This window comes from Bison bison, unplaced genomic scaffold (assembly GCF_000754665.1).
Source record: "Bison bison bison isolate TAMUID 2011002044 unplaced genomic scaffold, Bison_UMD1.0 scf7180017864215, whole genome shotgun sequence".
In the NCBI taxonomy this organism is placed as follows: Eukaryota; Metazoa; Chordata; class Mammalia; order Artiodactyla; family Bovidae; genus Bison; species Bison bison.
Genome location: NW_011494787.1, coordinates 2046774 through 2059397, shown reverse-complemented (window position 1 = coordinate 2059397; position 12624 = coordinate 2046774). Strand labels below are relative to the sequence as shown.

At 39.2% G+C, this 12624-nt stretch overlaps 1 pseudogene; it reads right to left on the bottom strand.

Annotated features, from left to right (window-relative positions):
* Window positions 1-3962: 3962 nt before the first annotated feature.
* LOC104992502 overlaps window positions 3963-12624 on the bottom strand; it is an 80895-nt pseudogene continuing 72233 nt past the window's right edge.

Genomic DNA, 12624 nt, shown 5'->3' with positions numbered 1-12624 from the left:
AAAGGTCTGTCTAGTCAAGGCTATGGTTTTTCCAGTGGTCATATATGGATGTGAGAGTTGGACTGTGAAGAAAGCTGAGTGCCAGAGAATTGATGCTTTGGAACTGTGGTGTTGGAGAAGACTCTTGAGAGTCCCTTGGACAGCAAGGAGATCAAACCAGTGCCTTCTAAAGGAGATCAGTCCTGGGTGTTCATTGGAAGGACTGATGTTGAAGCTGAAACTCCAATACTTTGGCCACCTGATGTGAAGAGCTGACTCATTTGAAAAGGCCCTGATGCTGGGAAAGATTGAGGGCAGGAGGAGAAGGGGACGACAGAGGATGAGATGGTTGGATGGCATCACCAACTCAATGGACATGGGTTTGGGTGGACTCTGGGAGTTGATGATAGACAGGGAGGCCTGGCGTGCTGTGGTTCATGGGGTTGCAAAGAGTCGGACACGACTGAGCAACTGAATTGAACTGAAAGTATATGGGAGGATATGCATAGGTTATGTGCAAATACTATGACATTTCATATAAGAGACTTGAGCACTGGCAGATTTTTGGTATCTGAGAGGGTTCCTGGAACCCACCCACCTCGGATTCTGAGGGATGACTATACCTCCATTTATAGCCCATATCAATTTGTACTGTCATTATTGGTTTACTTTCATCTTTCTTTCCTTAGCAACCGACTCCCACACATATATAGTGAAGTGAAAGTTGTTCAGTCCTGTCCAACTCTTTGCGACCCCATGGACTATATAGTCCATGGAATTCTCCGGGCCAGAATACTGGAGTGGTAGCCTTTCTCTTCTCCAGGGGATCCTCTCAACCCAGGGATTGAACCTAGGTCTTCCACCTTGCAGGCAGATTATTTACTGTCTGAGCCACCAGGGAAGCCCTGGTGATAACATAGTGAGTGCTCAGTAAATACTTTGAACAAATGAATTTGTAATTTAATGAAAAATAAAATAAATTAGCTGAAACATATTCAATCCTTCTTATTAGATTGATGATTCCTAATTAGTTTGAACTCTAAAAGTCTGATTAAGCATAGAAATGTTCTTTTAGCAGAATTCCTTCATCACAGATGTTGTTAGATCTGAAAGTCCAAGTTTGATACCAGTGAATCTCAAGGGATTAATAAAGTATATATTAATATATAATATATTAATAAAATATAAGAGTCCTCTTAGATAACATGAAAAGCAGCTGAAACATGTTCTAGGTCTCTCGTATTTCCCCTTCTCCTGTATTTTCATGTCATTAATTAAACTTAATTAATTAAGTTTACCTTGGAATTCTCATCCTTCTCCAGCAACTACCATTTTTCTGTACCTCTTTCCAGCAAAATACCTCAATGCAATTGTCTATTCTTGCTGTCTCTACCAATTCTCCACGTTACCATGTCCAATAGACAGCTCTCAGTCCTCATCTTCTGTTAAAATTCAATTTATTTAAACAACAAGGAGATAACAGTTCATTCTTTCTGCCTCCTACCCCTCCCATCTTTGGAAATCATCAACCCGTTCTGTGCATCTAAGAGATATATACATATATGTGTGAAAGTGAAGTCGTTCAGTCACGTCCGACTCTTTGCGACCCCGTGGATAGTGTAGCCCTCCAGGCTCCTCCGTCCATGGGATTCTCCAGGCAAGAATACTGAAGTGGGTTGCCATTTCCTTCTCCAGGGGATCTTCCCGACCCAGGGATTGAACCCAGGTCTCCCACATTTCAGGCAGACGCTTTAACCTCTGAGCCACGAGGGAAGCCCTACACATATGTGTAACAGAGATCAAACAGTATTTGTCTTTCTCTGTCTGACTTACTTCACTTAGCATAATGCCCTTGAGGTCCATTCACATTGTGACATGTGGCAAGATTTCCTTCTTTTTATGGTTGATTAATATTCCATTGTATATATATACCATAATTTATCAGTTCATCTATCAATGAACACAGGTTGTTTACATAGCTTGGCTATTGTAAATAATGCTGCAATGTACAAGGAGGTGCATATATCTTTTTGAATCAGTGTTTCTTTTATTTTCTACAGATTAAATACCAGAAAGTGGAATTGCTGGATCATATGATAGTTCTAATTTTAATTTTTTTGAGGAAACTGCATACTGCTTTCCATAGTGGCTATCTATTACATTTTGATAGGTTGGGATGGTGATCATTGTTTTCATTGTCATTGTTTAGTAGTTGTTGTTTGGTCCCTAAGTTGTGTCCAGCGGTTTTGTAACCCCATGGCCTGTGTAGCCCACCAGGCTCCTCTGTCCATGGGCTTATTTAAGTCATTGTTGTTGTTGTTTAGTCACTTGGTAGTGTCTTTGTGAGCTCATGGACTGCAGCACGCCAGGTTTCCCTGTCTTTCACCATCTCTCAGAGCTTGCTCAAACGCATGTCCAATGAGTTGGTGATGCCATTCAACCATCTCATCCTCTGTCATCCCCTTCTCCTCCTGCCTTCAATCTTTCCCAACATGGGGGTCCTTTCTAATGAGTTGGTTCCTCGCATCAGGTGGCCAAAGTATTGGAGCTTCAGCTTCAGCATCAGTCCTTTCAGTGAATATTCAGGGTTGATTTCCTTTAGGATTGACTGATTTGATCTCCTTGTAGCCCAAGGGACTCTCAAGAGGCTTCTCCAAAGTCAGTGAAGACTTTTTCAAAGACTTTCTTTGATAAAAAACTCTCCTTGACCAAACTTGAATCAGTACCTTGCAGTCCTTTTTTTTCAACTAGAGTTTGACCTTGTGCTCTGTCCTTGGCCCAACTAGTTTTAGCAAAAATTCTGATGAGTCAGTTTAGTGAAAAATCCCCCAGCCTTGATATTACTCTGAATATCTGGTCAAATTCCTTATCCTTCACTCTCAACATCTTATCACCTTAAGCTGCCTTAAGGCAAGAATCCTGTTGAGTCTTATCAGCAAGAATCCTCCCAGCCTTAATGCTTCCTCTAGTAATTTTCCATCCACTGATCCCCACCCTGCTCCTTAACTTATCCTGGTTGGTTTGGATTTGAGCTTTGTCTCTCTCCCGTACCCGACTTCCGTGGTGGCTCAGACGGTAAAGTGTCTGCCTGCAATGCAGGTTCGATCCCTAGGTCGGGAAGATCCCGTGGAAAAGGAAATGGCAACCCACTCCAGTACTCTTGCCTGGAAAATCCCATGGGCGGAGGAGCCTGGTAGGCTGCAGTCCATGGGGTCGCTAGAAGTCGGACACAACTGAGCTACTTCACTTTCACTTTTCACTTTCATGCATTGGAGAAGGAAATGGCAACCCACTCCAGTGTTCTTGCCTGGAGAATCCCAGGGACAGGGGAGCCTGGTAGGCTGCTGTCTCTGGGGTCACACAGAGTCGGACACGACTGAAGTGACTTAGCAGCAGCAGCAGCAGAGTCCATTTCTTTAAAACTAGGCTGGTCAGATTTTCCCAGAGAAGATACTTCTAATATCCTGCCTGGTGGGTGAAGACCTGGTCACCTGTGTTGGAGGATCCAGTTGGGAGAGATACCTAAAGGAAGCAGTGTGCACCATACAACCATCCCCTAATATTCTCAGCTTCAGTGCTGTACGTTGGCTTTTCGCTTTACCGTGTATTTTCCAGAGAAGAAACCCTTTGTTTCACCCTTTCAGATATAAAACTCCAGTCTTTTTCCAGAGTTGGAGGGGACAGTCACCTGGTCACTCAGTGTGGGGGAGAGAATCAAACTACTTCTTTAAGGTATTTTATGGGTTGTTAGGAGGAGCTAATGGACACCTAGCCAGATGTCTTCTTAAACTGGGACTCAGTGCTTTCATTTTCACTGCAATGGACACATTAAAGAATTGAACTAAGATGTACTTGCTATAATCGACATAAAACATAAATTGAGATTTCTGAAATAGTCAAGGAGAGCAGTATGAGAGTCCCATCCTTACTGAGTCACTTACTCTTTTTTTTTTATTGTGAATGTTTTATTTAGTCATTTTTGTTTACAACTGAAAGTCTGAGCATTCAAAATTAACATCCTTGCCCATGAGCTTCTTATAGACACCAGAAAATGTTTCAACTTTGTGTTTCACATTGTCTGCTGTGCTTCATCCAAATGAGCCTTTAGGAGCTGGCTGCCATCCAGTTTGACTTGGATTATCTTGCCCATAATCTCACTTGGGAAAAACCAAGTCATCCAGGATCCCATTGTGCCCAGCTGTTAAGGCGCAGCTCCTGAGATATTTTTGCTTATTTTTTGGTACAGCTTTTTTGAGTTGGCTTAGGCAGAATTCTCCTCTGGACACTAAAGACAACATGCTTCCCATTGAACTTTTTCTCCAGTTCACGTACTAACTGGACTTGGGTTTTCTGAAAAGATTTCAGTTGAGGAATGGGAACAAAGATTGTAATAGCTTACTAGCCACCACCAACTTCATTTTCTCGGCTCCTGTTGTATTCAGCTTCCTTAGTGGAGCCCTGAGTTCCAAGTTGATCTCAAACTCATGGAGAGCCTGGGAGCTGCCAGATTCCAACTCCTGCTTCTTGCCATTGGGCTTCACAGTCTTCGTGCTCAGAACTGAAAGAAAATGAAAGTGAAGCCGCTCAGTCAGGTCCGACTCGTTGTGACTCCATGGACTGTAGCCCACCAGGCTTCTCCATCCATGGGGTTTTCCAGGCAAGAATCCTGGAGTGGGTTGCCACTTCCTTCTCCAGGGGATCTTCCCCACCCAGGGATCAAACCCAGGTCTCTTGCATTGCAGGCATACGCTTTACCCTCTGAGTCACCAGGGAAGCTCAGAACTGAACATGGCCTAATCCTTTCTTAAGAGGCCAACACTCATTTGCCTGGCCAACACCTGGCCTGAAAAGAGCATGGCATGGTTTGTTTGTTTGGCTGGTTGGTTGGTTTTGCTGGGTCTTCACTGCTGCTTGGGCCTTTCTCTAGTTGTAGAGAGTGGAGCTACTATCTGTTTCAGTGCACAGGCTTCTCATTGCAGTGACTTCTCCTGTTGCAAAGCACAGGCTCTAGGCTCTAGGCACGTGGGCTTCAGTAGCTGCAGCATTCAGGTTCAGTTGTTGAGACGTATCCTTGAGATCTTTTTGCCATCAGTCCATAACCTCTTGGTTGGATTTTGACTTTAGGTTTGTGATCTGTGTCTAGGGAACAACAGAAAGCTATATCTCATTCACACAGGCATTAACTCTAGGACTCTGGTCTCAGAACTTCAGCTCTGATTGCCTGAGCGAACATTCAAACACTCACAGTTAGGATGTCCTCCTAGAGGTCTTATTCTGACTCTTTAGAATTATGATGCTTAGGGTGTGTGCTCTATAGATGAGTACCAGCCCATTGACTGGTCCATGGTGAGATAAGTGCAGAAATTAAGAATAAATATTTATACTATATAAATTACATATAATTTACAGAATATTTGAGACACTTTGGAAATGAAAAGGGGGATATGATTCTGCACCTCCAGTTCCAATGTGTGGGCTTTTTCCACTCACCACCTATTCACTGACACTAGTTAAGTGTCCTACAATTTTACTCAATTGTACTCTGACATTTACTCCTTGGAGATAGCATCAAATCCCACAAGTTAAGGACTCAGTCCTACAAGACTGAAACCCCTGTTTCTGATGCCAATCACAAGTTCAGGTCATCACATATGCTTCTGACTGACTGGTTATGAATCAAAGGTTTAAGTGACCCCACTCTTTGGGTTCCATTAATTTGCTAGAGCAGATCATAGAACTCAGAGAAACATTTTGCTTATTAGCTTATCAGTTTATTATAAAAGAATATAACTCAGGAACAGTCAGATGAAAGAGACACACAGGGCAAAATATGTGGGAAGGGGCTCAGAGCATCCATGCCCTCTCTTAGAGCATCATCCACTCTCACACCATTGTCTTACAGCTGGCTATTCACCAACTTAGAACCCCAGGTTTTGAGTTTTTATGGAGGCTTCATTACATAGGCATGGTTGATTGAATCATTGGCCATTGGCAATCATTCAACTTGCAACCTCCTTCCCTGATCCCCTTCCAAGAAGTGGGTAGGGAAGGGGACAGGGTGACTGAAATTTCCAATCCTCCAATCACACAATTGTTTCCTCTGATAACAAGCCCTCATCCTTAGGAATTTTCCAAAAGTCACTTCATTAATATAAACTCAGATATGGTTGAAAGGGACTTATTGTGATTATCAAGACACTTCTTTTGTCTTCTCTCTTAGGAAATTCCAATGGTTTTAGGAGTTCTGTGCCAGAAACAGGGATGCAGACCAAGTATATATTTCTTATTATAAATCACAGCATCATAAGGGACTTCTAATAATTATGCCAGAACAACAGATATTACCTGGACTGTCAGGCAAAGAGGAACATATGGTCACCTCCTCCATAGGTCTCTCTGGTGGTAGAGCCCTGTGGTACGCCTTTCAAATGACCTCCTGAGCCTCTCTTTTCCTAGGTGTAGTAGTAGTAGTTTAGTCACTACCCTAATTTCCAAATTCCAGGCCCCATGCCCCTGCCCTGATAAGATAGCCCAGCAATTATAGTTTTGCCCACCACTTCCTAAACCATTCTTGGAAATTGGCTTATAATTGGACATGCTGTCTTGCCTACTTGCCCCATTCTGAGACTTCCTTCCCGTGACTGTCTTCCCCCAAGAGGGTATTTCTGAGAGCAGGCTTCAGTCTTCAGCCGTACCACAATGAGGAGTCATAAAATATGATTCATGGTCATGATAATTAAATAAACTACTGAGTGCAGCAGTAGCTTCAATTCATTAGAAACTTCAGAGTTTAAGTGCTTCTTGGCAAATATTTTCTAAATAGTCCTGGTAGATTTAACAAGAAGTCAGAGATTAGACAATGGGAAAAATCAACAGTTTTTCAGCCAACCCTCTGCTAGGAGCATCTGTGAAATATCATGCATTTCTTGGGAATTATTATAGTAGTCTTCAAATGTTTTCACTAACATAATCACTAAGTTCATTTTTAAAAACCCTATATTCCTTCATACATTTTAAAGCTGACATATAAGAATTTTCATCACAAGTCCAAATAATTACAAAGGATATAATTTATGCCATCTTATAAATACTGTAATTTAAAAATGAAACTATTCCATCACTCCTTTTAATGTATAGAATGCAGACAAACTACCATATATTTAATAGAATATAAATACTCACCATCATCCATTTAAAAATACTCTAACTTCTTCTACAACAACTAAGAATTTCACAACTATTCTTTTTTCTTCTAGAATGCATATTTCTAATTCCCCCACAGAAGCTTATCCTATAGTAATAAATGCTTGTTTTTTTTTAATTGATTGGATCATTTTATTTCTTCACACTAAAAACTAATTAATTTTTAGTTTTTAATTTCCTATAAGTATAAATTTCTAAGTGTTTAAATAATTTCTTCTGGTTGACAATTAGCAGCTTTATACAACTAATTAAAACAATATAAATGTAACACAAATTTTGATAAATTGACAAAAAGTAGAAATATATTGGGAATGCATTTTTTTTCAGTTATTTATCGATCTTTAAGGCAGGGAATACATTTTTTAATTGATGTATTATTGATTTACAACGTTGTGTTAGTTTCAGGTAAATAGCAAAATGATTCACCATATATTTTATATATATATAATACATGTGTGTGTTATACAGTTGTTCCTTATTATTTATTTTACATCTAGCAGTTTGTATCTGTTAACCCCAAACTCCTAATTTATCCTTTCCCCCCACCTTTCTCCTTTAGTAACCTAAGATTGTTTTCTATGTCTGAATATGTTTCTATTTTGCAATTAAGTTCATTTGTATACTTTTTTTTAAGATTCCACATATAAGTGATATTGTATGATACTTGTCTTTCTCTGACTTTATTCGCTTGGTATGATAATCTCTAGGTACAACCATGTTGTTGTAAATGGCATGATTTCATTCTTTTTTATGGCTAGGTAATATTCCACTGGGGCTTCCCAGGTGGCTCAGTGATAAACAATCCTCTTGCCAAGCAGCAGACATGGGTTCCATCACTGGGTCAGAAAGATCCCCTGGAGAAGGAGGTGGCAATCCACTCCAGTATTCCTGCCTAGGAAATCCCATGGACAGAGGAGCTTGGTGGGCTACAGTCCATGAGGTCACAAAGAGTCAGACATGACTTAGCAACTAAACGACAACAATATTCCATTATTTGTGTGGGTATATACGTATGCATGACATCTTCTTTATCCATTCATCCACAGATGGACACTTAGTTTGCTTCCAAGTCTTGACAATTATAAATAGTGCTGCTATGAATATCAGTGTACACGTATCTTTTTGAATTATAGTTTTTATCTTTTCTGAGTATATGCCCAATACTGTGATTGCTGGATCATATGGTAACTCTATTTTTAGTGTTTTAAGGAACTGCCATACTGTTCTCCTTAGTGGTTGCACCAATTTACAGGAAATGCATTTCTTTACAAGATGAATAGGGCTTTTAAATTTTTAGTGCATTAATCCCATCAATTCTATGTCTAGTTTTTATTTTTATAGATGTAAACACTGGGAAAACTTGTTCAGTACATACCCAGATGGGACTTGAAGTTTCCTTCAGCAGAACCACTTATTTCCTTTCATGCCTGACATATAAGCCCCTTCAAAAATGGTATGGGATCTAGTCTCAAAAACTACTTTGAACGATATATCAACTTTAACTTGATTCATCTTTTAAAAATCTTATCAAAAGCAAAAAAAAAAAAAGAAAAGAGAACTGAGCAACTGAGCATACACACACACATACACACACATAAAGATTTAACACACAACTACTATTCTTTCCCTTAGAGCCACCTAGTTTAACCCAATATTTTCAAGACAGGTTGAAAAATTAAAAATAATGTTAATTTCAAAGCACTCTTTCCAATATAATATTTCTTAATAAAATTCTATTTTTATAATCTGATTTAAATATACTTTTGCCAAAACTATGGAGATAGATTTTACTCATTTAATTTGTAAATTCATTTAACTTAAGTACTTCTTGTAATCTAAATAGTAAACTCACTCTTCTTGGTCAAAGCAACCACGTAAATCACACTTACTTTGTGAGAAAAGTCTGGCTTCTTTTTCCCCCCTTAACTTTATTTACAATACATATACAGTATGTGTTTATATGTTTCAAGAAAGATTACAAAGCATTTGGAGGTAAATGATAGATAGTATCTGGAACATTACTGAAAACAATTGAGATTAAAACACTATAGATCTAATATAATTGGCCTTTTCCCTTTTTATAGTATAAAACAAGATGAAAAGAATATACTATTTCTTTATTATTTATTTTGGAATAATGAGCTAGCATGTGTAGCTGAAGTTACAAAAAAGTTATTTATTAAATGAGCATGAAAAAAACATTGCATGCTTTTTGCTAAATATGTGTGGCATGTATCAAATACAAATGTTTGGCTTCTCATGTTAAGAATCATGTATAAAAATCAGACAACGTTTTAGTTATTATGTTCAAACTTTCCTTGTGTATCTAATAAAAAAGAAAGGTACTGCTAAAACTAATTGGCCTGGCAGCTGACATCTACTTTTAGTTTTTGTTTTTATTCAGTTTTAGAAAATATTAAATAATTAGATTAAATAAGATAAAGATTGACTATAGCTGCTTTATAAAATAGATTTTAACATATTGATTCACACTGAATTTTAAACAGTTAAAATCTTCATCTAAAATGATATATCGTAGTCTCAGAAAACAGACAAATTATGTTGGAGTTGTACTGCTTATTCAGTTTGAACATGCTTTTCTTTCCAGCCAAGATATTCTAAGGATGACTATTAAGAGTTTCCTAAAAGAATTGCTTGTATTTTAAAAAGCTGCTTATAGACTTCAATATTTTTCACCAATGCTTTCTTTGCTTTCCCCTCATGAGACTCCTCCTAAAAAATGTTGTATCCTATGTTACTCAGTTATAAAAAAAGAACACATTTCAGTCAGTCCTAATGAGGTGGATGAACCTAGAGCCTATTATAGAGTGAAGTAAGTCAGAAAGAGAAAGACAAATATTGTATATTATTTGCATATGGGATGCATGCATATGGAATCTAGAAAGATGGTACTGATGATCTTATTTGCAGGGCAGCAGTGGACACACAGACATAGAGAGCAGGCTTGTGGACACAGTGGAGGAAGGAGAGGGCGGGAGGAATTGAGAGAGTAGCATGGAAACATATACATCACCATATGTAAAATAGATATCCAGTGGGAATTTGCTGTGTGACACAGGGAGCTCAACCTGGTGCTCTGTGACAATCTAGAGGATGGGATGGAGAGGGGGATAGGGGTGGGGGTTCAGGAGGAAGGGGACATATGTACACCTGTGGCTGATTCGTGTTGATGTATGGGAGAAACCAACTCAATATTGTAAAGCAAATATCCTCCAACTAAAAAATATTTAAAAAATGATGCATCTTTGATAATCGTCGAAGAATAGAAGAGGCAAAGTCATTAAATGAAAATTGTCATTCCTCCCCTACATTCACACTGACTTAGATCTATCCCAATGGGAACAAAATATTCCATTTCTAACCCTGAGCTTTACCTTCAACAGAAATAACTATAACATACAAAGACTTAGAGCACGCATTTGGTAACTACCAACAAAATTCTGTAAAGCAATTATTCTTCAATTAAAAAAATAGATAAATTTTAAAAAGTAATAAGATGTTTCCCAAACCAGTTGTTTCCCATAGTCCTTTTGTTTGGCTCTCTGGGAGATTTCACACAGTGAGGTAAATGACGACACCTATGCCTTCCATTTGTAAAGTGGGAGAAAGACTATTGTGAAAGGGCAGGTAGAGAGTTAGCACATACCTTTACCACAGGCAGGTCGATTTTAGGACACAACTCGTATGAAAATGGAAAAATCTTGAATTAATGTTTCTAAAATTGTAAGTCCACATTCCCTTTGGCTTACAATTTATGTCTTCTCCTATTGAATTACTATACAGTGAAGATTCTTTTGTTGTTGTTGTTGTTGTTAATATTTATTTATTTGACTGCATCCAGGCCTAATTGCAGCACACAGGATCTTTGCTGCATCATGCAGGATCTTTTGCTGTGGCGCACGGACTCTAGTTGTGGCACATGGGCTCCAAAAGTTGTGGAGTGCAGGCTCAGTTGCTCCAGGGCATATGGGATCTTAATTTCCCGGCCAGGGATCAATCCCACACCCCAATCCCATGGACAGAGGAGCCTGGAAGTCTACAATCCATGGGGTTGCAACTGTGTTCGTGCCTGGAGAATCCCAGGGACGGGGTAGCCTGGTGGGCTGCCATCTATGGGGTCGCACAGAGTCGGACACGACTGAAGCGACTTAGCAGTAGCAGCAGAATGACTGTCAGTTCACTTCTTTTTCTTTTTTTAAATTTATTTTTAGTTGGATGATAATTGCTTTACAATGTTGTGTTGGTTTCTGCCGTACACCAGTGTGAATCAGCCATTAGTGTACATGTATCCCTTCCCTCTTGAACCTACCTCCCATTCCCCCCATCCTACCCCTCTAGGTTGTCACGGAACACCAGGTTGAGCTCTCTATGTTATATAGCAACTTCCCACTAGCTATCTATTTTACATACGGTAATGTATATGTTTCCATGCTACTCTCTCAATTTGTGCCACCCTCTCCTTCTCCTGCTGTGTCTACAAGACTGTTCTCTATGTCTGCGCCTCTATTCCTGCCCTGCAAATAGGTTCATCAGTACCATTTTTCTATATTCCATGCATGCATGCATGCTCAGTTGCTCAGTAGTCCAACTCTTTGCAACCCTATGGACTGTAGCCCTCTAGGCTCCTTTGTCCATGGAATTTTCCAGGCAAGAATACTGGAGTGGATTGCCGTTTCCTCCACCAGCTAATTTCCATATATATGCATTTTCTCTTTCTGACTTACTTCACTCAGTTACAAGCTCTAGGTTCATCCACATCAGTTCAACTGACTCAAATTTGTTCCTTTTAATGGCTGAGTAATATTCCATTGTATATATGTACCACAACTTCTTTATCCATTCATCTGTCAATGTACATTTAGGTTGCTTCCATGTCCTGGCTATTGCAAAGAGTGCTGCAGTGAACATTGGGGTACATTTGTCTTTTTGAATTATGGTTTTCTCAGGGTATATGCTCGGTAGTGAGATTCCTGGGTCATATGATAGTTTTATTCCTTGTTTTTTAAGAAATTTCCATACTGTTCTCCATAGTGTCTGTATCAACTTCCATTCCCACCAACAGTGGAAGAGGGTTCCGTTTTCTCCACACCTTGGCAGGCAAATTTTTGACTACTGAACCACTGAGAAAGTCCCTGCATAGTGAACATCCCACATTTTCCCCTCTCCCTCTGGTCCCTAACTTTTCTGCAGTACTTATGCTACTAAGACATTTTTCAAAAGTTAAAAAAGTAATAGGTTAAAAAGCAATAGTATTTATAATGGAACAATTCCCATTACAAATACTTAGAAATGCTGGATAAAATATAGGTAAAAGTCTTTAAAAATATAGGTGAGCTTGAAAGAGAGAAGTCTGCAAATAATAAGAAAGGAAGCAGGTGTTGAAATTTGAGGGAAAAGATTCCAGCCACTATTGCAAATGAG